The sequence below is a fragment of the Neomonachus schauinslandi genome, chromosome 9, assembly GCF_002201575.2.
Source record: "Neomonachus schauinslandi chromosome 9, ASM220157v2, whole genome shotgun sequence".
NCBI classification, from domain to species: Eukaryota; Metazoa; Chordata; class Mammalia; order Carnivora; family Phocidae; genus Neomonachus; species Neomonachus schauinslandi.
Window position 1 is genome coordinate 46852505 of NC_058411.1, and position 14068 is coordinate 46866572.

Below are 14068 nucleotides of genomic sequence, written 5' to 3' on the forward strand. Positions count from 1 at the left end.
CTAGTCTATGAATATGGGAGGTCTTTCCATTGATTTATGTCTTAATTTTTTTCAACAAAATTTTATAGTTTTCAAATTACAAACTTTGCACTTTTATTAAATTTATTCTTAAATATTTATTCTTTTTGGTGCTAATATTAATGCACTTGTTTTCTTAATTTCATTTTTGATTTGTTCATTGCAGCTGTATAGAAATGCAATAGAATTTATATTTATCTTGTATCATGCAATTTTGCTGGATATGTTTATTAATTCTAATACTTTTTAGTGGATTTCTTACGATTTTTTTTGTATATAAGATTATGTGATCTAAAGGTAGAGATGGTTTTACTTCTTTTTTTCCAATCTAGATGCCTTTTATTTAATTTTCCTATCTAATTTCGCTGGCTAGACCTCTGGTACAATGTTGAACAGAAGTGGCAAGTCTAGAGAACTCTGTCTTGTTACTATTCTTAGGAGGAAAGCATTCAGTTTTCATCATTAAGTATAATGAGAGTTTGGGTTTTTCACAAATGTCCTTTATTAGCTTGAAGAGATTTCCTTCTATTCCTAGGTGGTTGTGTATTTTTATCATGAAGGAATATTGAATTCTGTCACGTGGTTTTTCTGCATTTATTGAGATGATCAATGGTTTCTGTCTTTCAGTTAATACAATAACTGAAATTATTATTAACTGATTTAAGCCAAGCTTGCATTCCTGATATAAGCCCCACTTGGTTATGGTGTTTATTTCTTTTTCTATATTGCTAGTTTCATTTGTTAGTATTTTATTGAGGACTTTTGCATCTATATTCATAAGAGATACTGACCTGTAGTTTTCTTTTCTTATGATGTCTTTCTCTGGTTTTGATATCAGAATAATACTAGCCTGGTAAAATGAGGTAGGAAGTGTTCCATCCTTTTCTATGTTTTGGAAGAGTATATGAAGAATTCTACTAATTCTTTAAATGTTTGGTGGAATTCAACAGTGGAGTCATCTAGGCCTGGGCTTTGCTTTGTGGGTAGTTTTTAAATTACTAATCCAATCTTTTGTTATAGATCTATTCAGATTTTCTACTTTTTCTTATGTCAGTTGGGTAGTTTATATCTTTCTAGGAATATGTCTATGTCATATAAATCATCTAATTTGTTGGCCTACGGTAGTTCATAGTATCCCATTATAATCCTTTTTATATCTGTAAGGTCAATATTAATGTCTCTTCTTTCATTCCTAATTTTACTAATTAATAATTTAATAATGTGAGTTTTTTCTCCTTTTTCTTGGTCAGTTTAGCTAAAGGTTTGTCAATTTTATTGATCTTTTCAAAGAACCATCTTTTAGTTTCATTGGTTTTCTCTATTTTTAAAAAATTCCCTCTCTTTCATTATTTCCTTCCTTTTGCATCGTTGGATTTAGTTTTCTTCCCCCCTCCCTCTACAGTATTTTAAGGGGGAAGATTTGGTTATTGATTTGAGATATTTCTGCTTTTTCTAATGTTGGTATTGAACCCCTAAGTTACCCTCTAATGTTGGTATTGAACCCCTAAGTTACCCTCTAAACACTGCTTTAGCTGCATCCCCTGACTTTTATCATGTTATGTCATCATTTCATTGATGTCAAGGTATTTACTAATTATCCTGACATCTTCTTTGTCCATTGGTTACTTAAAAGTGTGTTATTTCCACATATTTTTGAATTTCCCAAATTCCTTTCTGTTATTAATTTCTAATTTCATTCTATTATCATCAAAGAGCATTCGGTTTATAGCCTAGCATATGGTCTAGTCCACAGAATATTCCAGCCCTTGAGAAGAATTTGCATTCTTCTGTTGTTAGGTGCGTGCTCTATAGATGTCTATTAGGTTAGGTGGTGTATAGTGTTTAAGTCTTTTAATTCCTTGCTGATCTTCTGCCTAAGTGTTCTATCCATTATTGAAAATGGGGTACTGAAGTCTCCAACTCTTATTGTTGAACTATTTCTTTCTTCAATTCTGACAGTTTGTGTTTCATGTATTTTAGAGCTCTGCTGTATATATTTTTATAATTGTTACACATTTCTGATGGATTGGCTCTTTTATTATTATAAAATTTCCCTCTACATCTCGTAACTTTGTTTTATAGTCTATTTTGTCTGATATTAGTATAGCCACTTATTGTGACTTTGTTAAATTAATACTGTTCTTAGAGCTCTGGGTTATCAGATGGCAAGTTGCAGTTTAATAAAAGACCACAAGGGAAATTAAAATAGAGTTTATTACTCACAAGTCCTGGAAGAAGAACACAGTATGCCTTGAGAGTCAGTGGGTAGAGTGCTTTGGGGTTCCTGGTCAACTCACGCCAGAAAAAGCAGGGTTTGGTAAATTTCACAGGGTTTTTATCTAAGGGGGTGCACATAGTGGAAGTCCTGGGAAGAGGGTGGGGGATTGTTTATCACAAGGGCCATTGAGGGAGTCGTATCAGGAACTTACGTTTACTTATGACTCAATGAGCTATTATCTAGGGCATACGCTCACAGGAGGCCTAGTGTCAGCTCAAGGCCCCTGTAGGCTGCCTCACCACCCCAAAAGATGCCCAAGCAGCAATATTATAGAGTAGCGTAGCTAAACTCTCTGACAACTACACTGTGAGATAACATCCTTAGATGGTCTCACAGCTCTCTAAGCCAAGATTAGGAAGATTATTCTCCTTTCCCATCTAGATGCAGAAAGGCAAAAGTGAGGACCATTCTAAATTTATGAGGTTGACTTTAAAATTTAACTTTAAAGAAGCATATTAAATATTTTATAATGTCCTCATTCATGCATAAAATGTTTAAATGAAACTAGAGAAAATTCCAAATGTTCAAAGGGATACTATCACGTGAAACCCTTAGAGTTAAGTGAAGATTTGGCCATCTGAAGGATTATAATCACTGATATAACTTGGCAAGTTAGAGGGGATTTGTAGCTCGAGATTAGCTTTAAGATATATATTATTGCAGATGTTCATAAGGCACAAGGAAAGCTAAAGCCACAGACACCAGACTTAAATTTTGAAGTCTGGTCAATTTCAAAAGAAGAAAGAGAAGTGTGTTCACTTAGCATTGAAATCTTTGACACAGTAGCAGCTCTTCCTGCACAGATGGCCGAGGGCAGAGAAAGGATCATAAATGATAGAGTCAGGACAACAAGAAATGCTTGAACTGGACCTGGACAGAGATGGTTATCTGAGCACACCACGGATGTCACGGTTTCCCTGCCCAGGAGAATTGGCAGTTAATACAGAGCAACATTGCATACTAACTTATATTTACCTATTACATTAATTATAGTAGGTTAAGTATCAAGTTTTATATATGTATACTGATATACCACACTTACACTTAAGTATCTCTCTGAAATTCAGCAATTATAGAAAATGACCTCTTAATTTTTGTTATGGACTAAGTGCTTGTATCTCTCCAAAGTTCATATGTTGAAGTTGTAGCCCCCATGCAATGGTATTAAGAGGTAGGGTCATTGGGAGATCATTTGGTTTAGGTAAGTTCATGAGAATGGAATCCTGATGATGAGATGAGTGCTTTTATAAGAAGAGGAAGAGACACCAGAGCTGGTTTTCTCTGCCATGTGAGGACACAGCAAGAAGGCAGGCATCTGTAAATGAGGAAGAGGGTCCTCACCAAGAACCAAACGTTTCTACAACTTGATCTTAGACTCTCCATCCTTCAAAACTGTGAGAAATAGATGTCTGTTGTTTAAGCCACCAAGGCTATGGTATTTTCTTGTAGCAGCCTAAGCAAACTAGGGCAGTCATTTTAAAAAATTAAAAGGAGCAAGTCAATATGCTTTTGGTTTTTGTTTTGTTTAAATTCTATTTACTTATTTTAGTGAGAGGGAGAGAGAGAAAGTGTGAGTGCACAGCAGGGGTGGGGAGGGGCAGAAGGAGAGGGAGAGAGAGAATCTCAAGCAGACTTCGTGCTAAGCATGGAACTCAACACAGGGCTTGATCCTACGACCCTCTCTCACAGTTTCTGTGTGTCAGGACTTCAGGAATGACTTAATTCCTGGTGGTTCTGGCTTAGAGTCTTTCTGAGGTTGCTTAGAAGATGTTGATCGAGGGACATTCATCTGAAGGTTTAAATGGTGCTGGAGGATACACTCCCAAAGTGGCTTTCATGTGGCTAACATGTGGGAGATGCTGGCTGGTGGGAGGCTTCAGCACCTTTCCACGAAGCCCTCTCCATAAGCCACTTGAGGTTTTTATGACCAGCTTCCTCCAGAATGAGCCATTCAAGAAAGCAAGGCAGAAGCAGTGATGTCTTTTATGACCCAACCTCAGAGGCAGCTCACTGTTGGTCACTTCCACAACATCCCATTGGTCCTAAAGGTCAGACCTGTTCATTGTGGGAGAGGACCACACGAGAGTATGATACAAACAGGCAAGGATTCCTGGGGGACATCTTGGAGGCTGGCCGCTACACCTAACAGCTCCATTTTAATGGTCATGATAGCTTAGGTCTGGTGGCTAAGAACCTGGTTCTGGAGTCAGACAGACCAGTATTCCAATTTTAATTGCACTACATACTTATACTTGCCAATCCTCTGTTTCCTCATCTGTTGTGTGGAAGTGATAGATCCACCTCATAGGTTTGCTGTAAGCATTAAATGAGTTAATGTCCACAGAATAATCCTTTCTATCAGATCATGTCTTTTCCCAACTCAAAATCTTCAGACTTAGAAATTCAACTGGTCTACCAGATCCTGACCTACCTGCAACTGACTTAGCTACTACCACTATTGCTGCTGCTACTACTACTAGCACGACCACCAACTGATCTCGTTTCTTCTTGCTGTCTCCCTTCCTCACTCCACTTTATCCACTGGTCTCCTTAGTCTTCAAACACACTAAGCTCTCTCCTACCTCAGGGCCTTTGCACTTGCTGTCCCTCTGCCTGGAACACTTTTCCCTTATGTTTTCATGGATCATTTGCCCACTTCATTCAGATCTCTACTTAATTGTTACCTCCTCAAAGACCTTCCCTGACCATTCCTTTTATCCCTTAATCCTTCTTTACTTTTCTATTTCTAGCATTTACCACTACTTGGTATTATATATTTGCCTATTTTGATTATTGTGGCTTTCCTTCATTAGTATGTCACTACCATGAGGACTGTGTCTCATTCGCCATCTTATCTTAGTGTTTAGAAGTATGCCCGGCTTACTACAGTAGGTGTTCCAAAAATATTTGTTTAAAAATTAAATAATGCATATGAGTTACTCAGCACATTGCTTGACCCATGGCATCATGAGAATTCAATAAATCTTAGCAGACTTCAACTTCATCATCATCAACATCTCATCATCAGCATCCCTCCCATCATCCCCTGACCATCCTAGTCTCTCACATATATATGTACCTTACAGTTTTCAAATTCCTTTGTTATTTATAGAGAATATGTTGTAATACTTTTAAGGCAAAGCTGTAATTGTGTAGGTATAGTTGAAATGATTTGACAAGTAATGAAACTGGGAAGTGCAAGGGGAGGATTTGTCTCCTATATGTGACTTTTTTTTAGATGACCTTGCCTGAGAATTGGTCTTCCCCCTCCCCACTCCCCCCACCCCCCGCAAATAAGCAGGCTTTCCTTAGAACAAATGAGTTGTTTTGAACAGATAATTTTAAGTTCATTTTAAGATTTGACTCTTAAAAGAGTCTTTAGTGATTGGGTAATGCCCTAGATCTTTCTTGGCCAAACTCTGAAGCAGAGAATCATGTTTTATGACTCTTTGACCTGGGAGTTGTCCTAGAAGCTTAGTGATTTCTTTCGCACACTCACTATCCCCTTCATCTATCCCCTTGTCTCTAGCAAATCAGATCACCATGCAGGGCTGCTTGCCTATATTGTGCATTCATGTTAATTAGGAAAAGGCAAACTTTTGTCCTGGCAAAGGAACCCTGCAGGGGACCTGATTTGGTGTGGACAATAGCCAGGGCACATGGCTTTGCCAACAAAGCACAGGCTGAATTTGAGTCCCACTCAGCCCTTGGCTGGAGGCCCTAGAGCACAGTGGCAGGCCAGGGACATCTCTTGTTCCCTCTGTGCAGCTTGCAGGCTGCACATATCTCCACTGTCATCCTAGGAGGTGACCACCCTGCTAAATCATACTGAGTACAGCAGTCTTCACTGAGAGGCAGTCTAGCACAGTGGGGACTGCAGAGCAAAACACTTAAGAGTGAGGGTTCTAAAGTCAGATGCCCTGGCCTTGAATCCTGCCTCTACCAGTTAATAACCTGAGACCTTAGGCAAGTGATATAATCTCTCTTGCCTCATTCTTGGGTCATTGTGAGGCTTACATGAGCTAATATATAAAATCCATGCTCAATACATGTTATTTATTAATATAGGGTAGACTAGAAAACCTAGGAAGATTGTTCAAAATGCTTCCTCAAGCGTTTAGGAAAATGCAGTTCCATCTAAGAATGCTTCACTTCAGTGTCTTCCACCCACCCTTTCTGGACTCAGAGTTGAATCATTCAGCAAGCAGGTGAATACTCACTGTGCACAGTGCTAGACAAAAACATTTGAAGAGACAGTTCCCAGCCCCAAAGTATGTTCCCTAATTCTCAAAAAGTCAATCAAAAGAAGAGAATGCCACGTAATGTCCTAAAACAAATGTGACCATGTCAGGAAGCATGGCATTGGCCTTCTAGTTTACCGGGATGGAGTCATGCTTTAGAGATAGATCGTCTCTGAATTCAGGCTCCTTCACTTATTGGCTGTGTGACCTCAACGAAGTGACTTAACTTCTAGGAGCGTCGGTTTTCTAGTAGGTAAAATGAGGGGGGAGAGTTTCAAGGGTTATTGTAAAGACTGAGATAATTTTAGAACAAAAGGGGTCTGGCACATAGGAGGTGATTATTTAGTGGTAGCTTTTATCCTTACAATATTTTCTGCTGTAAAGTTCTATGATGGCTCCTAATATCCCACAGGTTAAAGTCAAGATACCTCACATTCCAGGCTTTTGAGAATCAGGCCCCACCCACTTTTTTATCCATACCTTTCACCTTGAACCTTGTAGCCCACATATGTAGAATGACTTGCGGTTTCCAAAACCTGGTATTACACATAACTGGCCTTTGCATCCAGTGTCCCCTCTGCCTAGATGACCCTTTTTGCCTCTTTTGCCCAATGAACTATCATTTTTACATAACACATATATATTTAGTTTAAAGAATAATAAAATAAACATTTTCTTACCCCAAGTTAAGAAACAGAAATAGAAGGTCCCTGAGCATCCCACATTTTTTTTAAATCAGCATTTGTGATATTTACATTTTAAAAGCATGGCAGAGGGGCGCCTGGGTGGCTCAGTCGGTTAAGCATCTGCCTTCTCAGGACCCTGGGATCGAGCTCCACGTCGGGCTCCCTGCTCAGCGGGGAGCCTGCTTCTCCCTCTCCCCCCTCTCATGCTCTCTCTTGCTACCTCTCTCTCTCTCAAATAAATACAATCTTTAAAATAAAATAAAATAAAAGCATGGCAGATAAAATCCTTATGTTTATGTACCACCTATGCCATGAAGAAACCAAGGAATTTAAATGTGGCATAAAAGCCATAAGGGCTACTAGTCATTCTGCAGAAATGCTGTTAGAATTAAATATTCAAATGCAATTTGACTGATAAAATATTTTGGAGAAAAAAATAATATTTCAATATTTTAAATTTAAGCAGTTTTTTTCCTATTAGATATTGTTTCTTTTGAAAATCTACAGCATGATTCCTTAGTTTAAAATAAGTATGGTGAGGTTTTTGGCTTGCTTTGGGGTGGGAGGGTTGTTTGGTGTCTTTTATGTTTTTCTTGACTGGTCGTAAGGAGCCACTAGGTGGCAGAGGATGCTTTTTTTGATATACAATGAGAAAACATTAAAAAAAAAAAATTCAGTGGGAAACAGGTTTTGGAAAACATAAAAAGCATCACACTATAGACTTCATAGGTTAACATGTTGCACTAGAGCCCCATGGCCTTGCAATTAGCAATTTTGGCTTATTGGCTATATTTTAGTAACAACCACAATAATACCAAAACCACAAAGATTTATTGAATGATTACTGTATACCAAACTAAGAGGTGCCCACACATTTTGCTGTTTCATCCTCACAACAGCCGGGGGAGGTCAGATTCAAACCAGGTTTGTTGGATTCCAGAGGCTGAGGGATTAACAACAGACTCTCAGCATGGGGAGAATATTTAAATCTTTTTGGAAGGATTAACTATGCTATAATTAGTTTTAGACATGTGTTGACTTTAGATATTTTCTAATATTTTAGATGTCACATGAATATCTGTGAGCTTAATCCTTAAAAACCTTACAAAATAAAAAGTTTATTAAGGACTTTACAAGTGGGTAGGCCCAACCTCTTCTCTCTTTTCCCATTTAGTGACCATTTGAACCCAATTCCTATTCATCACATTTAATCTATTCCCTCAGATCCTCCTTTCCATTATACCTGTATGCCAGGAAAGGCAATTTATGAATGAAAGACAATTTTTCCATTGTTTTATAGATCTTTCTCTAACCTATCAGGTTTGGCCAGCAAACCCTGAGATGGCGAATGAAAAGATTACTCCAGGCACCTTAGTAGGAGAAAGGAGAGGCCTGGGGACCAGACACTCTAGTGGTGAAAGGCCTCAAGACAAGCTTTGTCTCCTCTTTTACTGGGGTCTTATCAACACACCAGGCGCAAGCACAAAGCAAGGAGGAAAGTGTAACCTTAATGGTCAGGACAATAATATATGGGGCAGCGTGTGATAAGGGCAAGGAGGCAAGAAGTTTGTGAAGTATATGACCACCACAGGTGCCTGTTTTTCTTCAAAACTTAAACATTGACTCCCTAGATGAGAACCTTGAGCCGCAGTAAGAATCTGACCACTTTCAGCCAAGAAACTTCAAAGGAGGCCCAGCGTTTGGGGCACTCATCCTTTGCTTTTCAGTTAGTCCCATCCAGGGTGGCATATATGAGTTAGATTTTGTCTATCCAGGCACAGTGAATTCCCACACTAACCAAAAATTTTTAAGTTCCCTGCAACAGCGTAATTGACAAGAATAATATTATAATGGTGTTGATGACCACATATAGAAAATAAAGTGAAATCAAATGACACAGTCATTAATAGATTTTGCAATCCATTCTGTTTATCTTCAGAAAACTACACCATGTTCTAAAGCCTCTAGCTGACATAAGGCATCAAAGAAGCATTTTTTAAAATTTCCTAAATAACACTTAACAACAGTCTTAAAGATATATACTGTAATGGGAAAAGGGAGAGACTATAGACACAATATTGGTTACTGTTAAGCTTTGTGGCAATATGTGACTGTTACATCAATCTGAAATGGGGCAGTGATCATGTAGAAATTTCACAGGGCTATGGCTGGTCCTCCTTCTAATTGTAAAGTTTTACTGAGTGTCTTTATCCTTGTGTTTCTTTTATATGTTTTCTTCTTTGGAAAAAGAAAAGATCCGGGGGAGCGGGGGACGGGGTGAAGGTGATATCCCACACCTACACAGCTGTTATTTGAATCAAAGAAGGAGCATCTTCAAATCTTCATGTTCTTGGATGTGAAGGAGGGAGTGCAGGCCAACAGAAGGAAGCTTGAGTCTCATATGTCTTTATTACTTGTTAAATTACGACATTATCCTCAAATCATCTAGATTGAATGATGATATTTTACATTACATTCATAAAATGCTTTATAGTTTAGAAGATGCTTTCAAAACCATCAGCTTATCCTTTGAAATAGGGAAGGGAGAGAAGCGAACAGATTAGAATGGCAATTAGTAGTTCATTGGATGTTGGTAGTTTTTTGGATGTTAAATATGATACTTGTATTATTATTTAAACTAGATTTTAGTGTTTTTTATTTTTCATTTTTAAAGGTCCTCCAATTATAATAGGCAAAATGAAAATTCAAAAATAGTACTCCTCTTTTGGTTTCCTTTTAAATATTCAAACTTTATGTTGGTCAAACTTAAATGTCTGCTATGGCTGTACATTTTAAATGTGCCAATACGTTGCGAATGTATATAATGAGGAACTTTTATAAAAACAAAACAAAATAAATTAATAAAACTTTTAAGAATCCAATTATCGTAGGAATTTGGGAGGAAAAATTGCTATCACACTGATTATAAATTTTACTGACAACTTTTTAATATTACTATTTCCTTAAGCTAAAGAAATAAGCAGAATTAGGAATTAGCGGTTTATGGCTATTTACTGTCGCTTACTTGATTAATTGATTTTTCATGAGTGGTACAAGCTCCTTTTTTCCTTTTTTTAAGAGGTCATGATTACCTACAGCAATTTTGAGAGACTTCTTCAGTCAAAAGAAATCTCTCTTCTAATTTTACAATTTAAAATACCATGCATTTAGAATGTAATCACCCTGCATAATATTATTTTAGCCTACTTATTTCCTGTAGCTGTTAGATAATATTCTACTCTATTAATTGTTTAGGAAGAGATTACTGCCTGCTTTTTTATGTCTTGTATGATTTGTGTGTGTGTATGGTTATGCAGTAAATCACTAAGAGTCAGGCATTTTATATATTCGTACCTTTCTCCCTTTCTCTGGCCTCTGGAATGCCTTTTGTCTTCCTACTAAAATAGCTATTTTTAGTTACCCAATACGCATCAGGAGCCAAATCCATTGAAAATAGTAGTGTAGTTTTAACAAACAGGGGCAGCCGTGGCAAAAGCATCAAAGATAAAAAATTTCATGTTGTATTAGACTGCTTCCCCTTTCCCAATATTCTAGAGTAAGTAAAGCTAGCTGCTACGACAATCAAATCTCAAAATGTCAGTGGCTTAACACAATAGAAGTTTATTTTTTGCTCTCGAGTAAAGTCTAATGAGGATATTCTGGGTTGGGGGACAACCTTCAGTGTAGCCACTCAGGGAAGCCGTCTCCTTCCCGTGTAGGACTCCATCATCTGCTAGGATCTCAGACTTCTCTGCTGAATCCTCTGCATCCAGCAGGCAAACAGGAACTGAGATGTGGAGAATCACACAGGAAGTTTGTGGGACAGGCCTGGAAATGGTCTACATGGTTTGGCCCTCGTCCATTGGCTGTAACTTGAGTCATGTGCAAGGGAGGCTGGGAAATGTTTTATAGGCCTGTGACAGAGGTAAAGGGAAGGTTTTGTTGAACGTGTGGCAGACCTTGCCAAGTCCATGGTAGTTATCCTATGAAAAAGGTTACTTTCAGCACCTCTCACGTCTACCTTGTGCAGAAGCAGTTTGAGTTTGGGACTGCAGGATTTTCAAGCCACAGCCTTGCCCTGCTACCATGCCTAATCTTTGAACCTTTAGAGTAGACTCTAGTGAAATCTGTCACTGGGAGGCCTCACATGTTATATGGCTCTCAGAGGCTTTAGAGGAGACAGTGGTTGGGTAGAGGCATGAGAGAGGGAAAATGGACATCCAGTAGCTGAAGCAAAGGCTCAGTTTTACCTGACTCCACTGAGGGCAGTGCCCAATGCCATAATGAACTCTATTGCCATCTTTCCAGCTCTCCTCTGAATCCATTTTCCAGTGCCTCTAGCGTGACCTGGCCTCCACCTCTGACAGCCAGAGAACTCATGATCGATGTGGCCAGTATTCATTAGTAGAATGAAAACTGGAAAACTGGACAAGAAAATTAGGAAGGTTATGGGTTCATTAAGCAAATGTATTAATGCATAGTTTAGTGATATTTGCAATAGATTAAAACATTGTTTTTAGCCTTATGCCATGAAGGACACTTGTGCCTAGCACTGAATTTGGTAATTGGGTTCTTGGTTGTTGAAAATTACATTCAAGTGTATTGATCACCTTTTTAATCTTTGAAGCTGACTGAATATAAATTTGATTTGATGGCTTAAATTTGAATATGTCGTAAAAGGGCCTTAACCTCTTTTATGGGGATTAAGAGAACCTCTTCTGTTAACTTGTTTTATTGTTACCATGGAGACCACAGGAGATGCATAAATGTATAAATTCATAACCCAAATGAATTAGCCTCCAAGCAATTAATGTTCTTGTACTTTATTTGCTTCAAATAGTTTTTGAAGTGATTTATATTTTTGTCAAAAATGAATATGGATTTTTTTTTACTTGCCTGAGTTTCATAAATATGCAGTCCAGGATCATAGGTTATAAATATAAAATTAATTCACTGAAATATTCATTTTATGAGCCTAAAGTTATGAATTAGCTCATCACAAAGTGTCATAACAAAAAAAGCAATTTAATGGTATCACTGCTTTTATCAGTTGCAAATCATTAAAATGTGCAGTAATAATGAAAAATCTTATATATAATATCAAGATTAATGTTAATATTCTGTTCGAAATTACCCAATATTCTATAGGACATATATAATTCTGTTCTAAATCTCAGAATAATAATTATTATTTCAAAACATATACATAAAATGAGAACCACTAAAACTCATGCCAGAAAGTAATTGACTGTTGTCAGGGTAGTGTTAGTAATGGTTATGACCAGCAATATTTAATTAATTCTCATAACAAACTCTTTGCTTGAATGGTAACATTTTCTTCCCCTAAATTTTTTTTTTTTAAAGATTTTATTTATTTATTTGAGAGACAGAGAGAAAGAGCACATGAGAGGGGGGAGGGTCAGAGGGAGAAGCAGACTCCCCGCCAAGCAGGGAGCCCGATGCGGGACTCGATCCCGGGACTCCAGGATCATGACCTGAGCCGAAGGCAGTCGCTCAACCGACTGAGCCACCCAGGCGCCCTCTTCCCCTAAATATTGTGTCTTTCTCATTTGGAATTACGACTGACTCAGAAATGTCTATGAGGATTCTAGAGAAAATATGGATTTAGCCTAAATGACTATTATGAGTCTATAAATTCATTCATCTTAGCCAGAAATGACTTCTATAAATTTAAGAAGAGTAACTTTGTTGCTATTCTCCCCAAAGAATATTCCACAAGATTCTGCATATTAGCCTGAGTTCAGACACAGCCTCATGCTGGGGTGCAGAGGAGAGAAGAAGCAATCCTTTTTAGCTTCTTGGGGTGTCCCTCTAACCAGTCTTCTACCCATCTAGGCTGGAGAATCATCCATTTGTCCCTAAAATTATCCACCCCACTAAAGATCTACAAAATAGTTTTGCCACAACCAGTAATTAGAATGTAAATAGAGGTGAATTTGGGGCCCCTGGAGACTGTTGTAAGTCTATACTTCCCCATCAGAGGAGCAGGAAAACTTCGGAGCCTAAATTTGCTATCCCAGCTCAGCCATTCACAAATCACGGAACCTTAGGCAAACCACTAAACTTTCACTAAACTCTGTTCCTCAGTTTCCTGTTAATGTAAAATAGGGATAATAAGAGTACTTACTTCACAAACAGTGGTGTGAGGGTTTATGTCTGTTTGCAAAAGCCAGTTGTTAAATTTTCGGAAATTTTGCATGTCACTATTAAACACAGTCCCTATTAAAAATTAAATTAGGGCACCTGGGTGGCTCGGATGGTTAAGCGTCTGCCTTCGGCTCAGGTCATGATCTCAAGGTCCTGGGATCGAGTCCCGCATCGGGCTCCCTGCTCCTCGGGAGCCTGCTTCTCCCTCTGCCTCTCTCTCTCTGTCTGTCATGAATAAATAAATAAAATCTTTAAAAAAAAAAAAAAAAAAAAAAATTAAATTATATAATTTAATAAATGAGTCATGTTAAATCAAAGGTAATACTCAAAACTTATCACTTACTAGTTATTTTACTACATTTTACCATTATCTATGTTTTTGAAGTTACTTGTATCTGTTGTATCTGTATGACACCAAAGCATATAATGGTGGCTGCCGCAGCTTTCTACCCAACTCCTATGTTCAGTGACATCAGATTTGTTGCTTGAAATTGGCCTTGGTGGCGGAGTATTTACACATGGAAAATGACAGATGCTATAAATCAGGCTTTTTTTTTTTTAGAGAGCTGGTTCTTAAACATTTATCAGTACACCAGGACGTCACTCCTCATAGTGTTTTTAGTTTGTCGTCCTAAAAAACATTGGTTAAATATATGTTATTAAATATGTAATATATA